This window comes from Acanthochromis polyacanthus, chromosome 16, assembly GCF_021347895.1.
Source record: "Acanthochromis polyacanthus isolate Apoly-LR-REF ecotype Palm Island chromosome 16, KAUST_Apoly_ChrSc, whole genome shotgun sequence".
Lineage (NCBI taxonomy): Eukaryota > Metazoa > Chordata > Actinopteri > Pomacentridae > Acanthochromis > Acanthochromis polyacanthus.
Window position 1 is genome coordinate 17,402,733 of NC_067128.1, and position 6,984 is coordinate 17,409,716.

Sequence of the window (6,984 nt, forward strand, 5' to 3'; positions counted from 1 at the left end):
TTTTGTCTGACTTTTGTCGTTTTGTTTCTTGTTTTTATCGTTTTATGTTTCCCTTTGTCTCACTTGTGTTTTTTGCCGTATTTTTGTAATTTCGTGTTTTGCTTTATTCATTGTTTTGTGTGTCATTTTTGTCATTTTATGCTTTTTGTCTCACTTGAGTTATCCATGTTTGTGTTGCTTTGAAAGTTTTTGTCAATTTTTTCCTCTTTTTTTCATGTCATTTGTCTCATTTTTTCATTTTGTGTCTCATTTATGTAATATTTTGCCTTCTTTTTGTCTTTTTTGTAATTTTGGTAAAAATCATTGTTTCTTTGTCATTTTGTGTCTCATTTTTGTAATATTTTGTCTTGTTTTTGTTGTTTTTGTCTCTTTTTTTGTCTGACTTTTGTCATTTTGATCATAAAGTAAAACACTATATCATTCAGTTCCAAATACCCGTGAATAAATGTTTTGTTCCTTTGTCGACACTCTGTGATCTGGAAGTTGTAACGTGTAAATAATAAACTGAGGTCTAATGTTGCCGAAATGGAATTTTTTTCCAGAAATTTCAGGTTGATCATAATGCTTTGTAAATAGATAATTCCCTAAATGTGAACATTTTCAGAATGTACTTTTTTTTTGCACTAAAACAAAGGAACCATTTGGAGCTATGGTATAGTGTAAATGTACATTTAAATGTATCATATCTATCTGACAGCCATACATTACTTAGATTTTTGCTCCAGTTACATTTTACTCACTGTTGGCTCATTTTTCATGGCAGTATAACCTCTATATAAGCACCACAACTCTGACTAGAAGCAGAAAGTAAAAGAAAGAAACTAAAAAAAAATGTCTTCTGTGCAGCAAAACAAAGTTAAATGTCACAAATCATATAAAACAACAATTTGTTTTCTTTGATCATTTGTTTTGCAGATATTGACAAAAACTTTTTCAGTATTTTCCCAGCTTAGTACAATACGTGCTATAATTATTTTTAATATTTATATTTTTATAGACTCAACAAACTGATTTATACTACTCTGTACATTACCTCTAGAAAGATATTTCACTATGCTGGATGTGTCCACCTACTTGCTGACCACTTACTCCTCTGTATGCTGTTTATCAGTCATGCTGCTTTAATCTGATTAATGAAGAATATTTATTTTCCTTTCAGCCTCTGTTGTCATCTCCTCTGCTCTGTGTAAAAGCACACGGCAGTTCTGCAAAAAAATTATCTGAATTTTTGACTCCTCACTTTTGGTCTCAGCTCAGTCAGTCACAGCTTCTCAGTTGCATTGAAGAGCACAGAATTTTATTCATCAGGGCAGACTGGCTGTTAGTTTTGCTTCTTATGAACTTAATTTAAGTGGAGTCGAGTGAACTCTTAGGCATTCATTCATTCAGCTCATTTTATTAAGTCAAAATGCCTCAAGTCATAAGAGGTCATGATTTTAAGTTCCAAAGTGGTCTGAAAATTAAAAAAAAAACACACATTGTCAACTCAGTGGGAGGGAAATGAGCAACCTGTAAGTATTTACATTCAGTAAATTAGAAAAGATGAGTTGATTTAACTGATTTCCTTTATGAAGTTTAACTGTAATTACCCCCATCTGCTTGGTTAGTTCAAGTATAGCCAAAAAGCAGCTCCAGATTCTATTGCCAGTCATGAGAGGACGTGTGAATTCAGGCTGAACTCGTTTGACATCAACAGCAGAAGTGAGAAACCACAACAGGAAACCAGCTTTACCAGATAGGACTACCACTTCCTGTATTTCTGATGTCATCGCAGCTTCAGTACACACACACACTCACTGAGAGGTTACAGTCATAAATTGCACTGATTGTTGAGAATCTACAATCTATACAGCTGCTGCTACCAGTTTAGACATTCTTTATCAGTGGACAGCTCCAGTAACTGGAAGAGTCACTTCAACTGTCAGCTTCTGATAAACAGCCAGTGAGATCATTTGTTTTGATCCTGCTCTGCTTTGCATTTCACACACTCAGAGATTAGAATCACATGCTGCTCGGATGTCCTCGTCCTCCCAAATACTTATCAATTATTTTGTCTCCTGCTCTGACCACAACAACCCAATGTAATATGTTGTTTCTGTAATTAACTGTGATAACATTTAGCAATGCTTATCTTACTTACAGTAACATCAGATTACTGCATCTTTCAGTTTAGCAAAAGTTAGACTGAAGTTAGTGCAAACTAATAAAAACTGAAGATACTACAGTCACCACAATAAGCAAGCACCTGAGAATGGATGTTTCAAGAAGCAGTCCAGCACATATAATGTCGATTATACTCATGGATCTTAGTTACATTATAAACAAGACAACATGAAGCAAATCAAATCAAACAATGCTAGCATTGAAGCACACTGAATTAAGATGGTGACAATGGTCTACTTTATACCAGCTGAACAACATCAATGTAAGGATGTTAGCATTTTGCTAATAGTGCCACTGTTGCGGTCTCACTGCGTTGCCAGCATTGCTGCAAAGCTTCACTGCGGATCACAGTCTTTGCATCTGTGTTAAAGTCTGAATGTCTACTTTAATCTTTTATGGATTCCACCACAGCACTTGCCATTGGAACGTTATAACAGTGAGCAGAGCAGAGCGAGGCCTGACCTCTTGCCTTTTGTATTTCATTATGGGTTTATGAGCAAAATGGTTTCTCAATCTCAGCTCAATCCCTTAAATTTATCGTCATTTGTGTGCGAGTGTGTGCATGTGTGTGTGGTGTCGTCTTAAGGGTGTTAACTTTATGGCCCTCACAGTGCATGGTGACCTTTTTAATCATCACTTTGCTTTGGGGCCAATATTTAAAATACTGTTGGGTTAAGTGAGCGAGATATAGAAAGAGAGAGAGATCTGAGGTGGGGATCATGAATAATAGTCAGCAAGCATTTAGAGCGGGCGTGATCGAGAGATGACAAAAACGGGTGGAGCAAAATCAAATAGAAACAAAGTATGGATAATAAAAGTTTTTTCTTTGAAATACAGAAATCTTAAGAGGACAAATGAGGTGAAGAAGCTGGAGGGATGAAGAGGTGATGTGGATGGAGGCTATCAGGCAGGATATAACATTTTATGAGATCAAGCATACATCTGATCTGCAGCTTGAGGCTGACATTCTTTGTCATGATTCACCAACCGTTAATCTCTCACTCAGAAGAACATATTATACTCCCAATTACAGATGGAAACTTCACGTTATCAGACCTTTCAGATAACCAGCAGCACCTTTGACATAATCTTTATCCTGCTGATTTGTAACAGAAAAGAGAATATTTTAGAGGAAGGCAGTTTAAGTAAAATGAGCCCAGATTTTTATCAGCAGACACGTATTAAACAGATAAGAAAGGAAAGCGTCATCGGTGCTCAGACAGTAGCTGCACAGGGAGAAAGGAGGATCTAAATTGAATTCAAAATCAGCTTTTCCTCTTGAAACTGGGCCATAGGATGAAAAAAAACTGCACTAGCTGCTACTATGGAATGTGTTTGTGCAAAGAGCTACAGTGATGCCTGTCTTAGCCAGGATGCTCTTCTAAGATATTCTTAATCTCAGTGAGACTTTTCTCTGTTTAAAAAAAGGTAAAATATAAAATAAAGCCAGAAAAAAACAATAAACATATTTTCTAGCTTACTTTTGTGTGGATCCTCAGTCATGCAGGTCATGCTTTGCTCTTGAACATGTCTCAGAGGCTTTCTCAGACTGTGGGTATAGGTGATATTCTTTTGTACTGCATATCTATATATTGAAATATAGCAAAAATGTAACACTGAAAGTTAAAATACGTGCCAGGAAATTTGCTTATCGCTTTCTTGTCCAGAGTTAGACAAGAGAATTAAAGCTCATCTAGCTATCTGATTCTTAGCCGAGTACAAACACTGGAAGCAGGAGGAAATGGCTAAGTTGAGGTAACCGCCTGCTGGGTCCAGCTTTATACTCAACAGACAGATGTGACATTGGTACTGATTTTCTCATCTGTTTCTAAGTATAAATGTGAATATGCATATTTTTCTGTAAACAGTGCTGAAGTTACTGAGTCTAATCTAAGTACTTTTCAAATGCTTATTTTTAGCTGCTCATTTATGATAAGAAAACACAGTTTGTATGACCCTTTCTAATCACTGTGACACATTCAGCTCATAGAGCCTGTTCACCCAGATCCATGTATTTTATCATGCACTAATTCATGAAGCAAAACTGAAGTTACGACTAAGCTGAATAGTAACTATTGAAAATATGCTAAATTTAAAAGAAATGTACTTTTATAATGTAGATCAGATTTCCAGCGCTCCAAATGAGTTGTTATTACACTACAAAAACTTCAGATCTATAATAATCTTACATACTATACTTACTATAATAATCTTACATATTGATACAAAATCTATTTGATCTTGTTTTGAAGGGACATGCCTATCGATAGGCTGCATAAAGTAGACTTAACTAGATTGCTTTAAATTACATTTTTAAAAATTTTGTTGTAGGATTAAATGTGCTAGAATAAAAGTTTCTAAGTATAAGTCCTTTGCTACATTTGCAACATTTTTTTCTTGTTTGGGAGAGCCTTAAATTTAAAAGGCATATTTTCAGTGTGGCTGATGATGAAGTATTTACATTTTCTGTGTCACAAAGTGCATATTTTGTATGACTTATTGCATGTGCACAATGATCCAAATGTTCCTCTACACAGCTATGATAGTAGGTCAGCATTAAGGCAACAACACACTATGATCCACTCCCTAAAGCTTACATTTCCACTCAGGAGAGTGTGATTCCTTTTTATCTTAAGCTACAACGACACGTGATCGGACAGGCAGCTAAAAAATGCACCTCTCTCTGCATGGTGGCACGATTCACAGTGTTATCTATCAACACACCTTTCTTTTTTTTTCCTGCTCTGTTCTCACCATCTGTTGCTCATATTCCAAGAGAAACATGAATTTCTCCCACACAGCGCAACAGGAAACATCTGCTGTAGTGTGAAATGTGGCCATACAGGATACACACAGAGGTGGGGAGAGTATTGTATGAATTTAAAGGTGTGAACAAATGACTGGGAGCTCTTATAACACAGCTATGAAAAATAAGGCCAGTGCATTAGCATTTGTCTCAAATACTGGATTGATTAAGTCTGGATTGGAAAACATTGTGCTAAGCTGATATCAACCTAAGCGGTGAATGAATAGTCAGAGTCATCCATATTCATGTCAGAGATCAATGCAAGGCCAGTGAACAGCAGGATGTGATTCAATGCCCGACTTTGAAAACAGAATATTAGACTGTTCACATACAGTATGTGACCCAGATATAAGCCAGCAGGGATTAACCACACTGAATGAATGCCCCTCTAAAAGGATTATACTCAAGCAGCACAGGTAAATAGTAATTTTAGGATCAATAAGAGTTTCAGTGTCTTGCTTATGTTATGACTGTAGCTTTATAAAATACTGTACAACATGTTTTATGACCTTACCAGAGTATAAAATTACTGAAATTTGCATACTGAAAGCAAAGCTTGCCATATTTCCCACTTTACTTATTTTTATTTTGGTACAAACAAACAAGATATTTATTTCCGTGAACTTTTACACTTCTCAGCATCTACGAGGAAAGAACATAATGCAGTCTCACACCAGTAATAGCTACACTGGCCCATAGTGCAAAATGCATTAGTTTAGGTTGTAAAATTGTGAGATACCTACATGATTGGTATTATGCATGTTTTCTATTGGCCTATCCAAGTCATGTGACTTGCAAGTTTCACTCTTTCAGTTTCACATTATGTGACTCATCAGTTTCATTTGCGTTGTAAGTAAAAGAGTGCACATCAGGAAGTCAGAGGGATGGTTGTAGCTGTGACCGGAGTTCTAGTCCTGTGTGGGATAATTTTTTTCTCTGCATTATTCTTACATTTTGTTATGATTACTGTCATTTCCATTCAGCTTTTATTTTGATGATGCTACAAATCTATTTGGTTCCGTTTAGGCACCAAAATTATTTGGTTAGGTTTGGGAAAGGATCATGCTTTAGGTTAACACACTTGTGCAAAGCTGTGGTTGTTTTCCCGGTTGCTAACAAGTACTTTCAAAGCTACAGACACTAAAAACATGACCATCTTAGAATTATGCAGCATTTTTTTGAGGGGAGAAACAATACATTTCATGCTGTGAACTGAAAAATGTACTACTACGGGTTGACTAGTATTTTTTTTATAGGTTGACATTAATTATTATCTCATTCTTAATATGCAAGGAGGTCAATAACTGGTATGTAAAAACTGATACATGTTGGTTGTAAAGATTCAAATCTTGGTGTCAACATTTAAGAAAACACAAATTGTAATGCACAGCTTTGGTGAAATGCCTTTGTGGGTTTATGTTTTACATATTTAATTAAAAGAGATTTTTTTACATATATACTAATATAGTAGTACTTACATCAATGCTATGTAGTGCTGACAGATTATTAGTAATGATGTGTAACCAGTCAGATGGTGCTGTGGGGACTTTGCTGAAGACCACAGAGTAACTACAGATGGAGAGAGACAGCTGTATCACAACCAAATTAGTGCATTTTTAAATTAAGCTGGGACTTGAAAAAAATATGGAATGATGCTCAATATTAGACCTGCTAAGTGCCCACGAAATAATTGGTCTACCCCTCATTATTAGACATTTTCATGGGAAACTGGGCTGAAGAGAGAGCTGGAGGCTCATGGGCTAATGGAAGAATTAGTGATGGGTCGAATGAGCAAAGGCCCAGTGACCCAAGTTGTCAGGGGGTACCTGGTCCAGAGCCACTGTTTGAAGTGTCAGGTAGCAACTCTTGTTATAAAATGAATCAAACAACCACAAAGAGACTCAAAACAATGACAAAGGAACCAGAAAGAATAATGAAAAAATAACAACAAAAAAGAAAAAGGAGATTGGCAAAAAGACACAAAAGAAGCAGGAAGAGTTGCAAGCCGACTACAA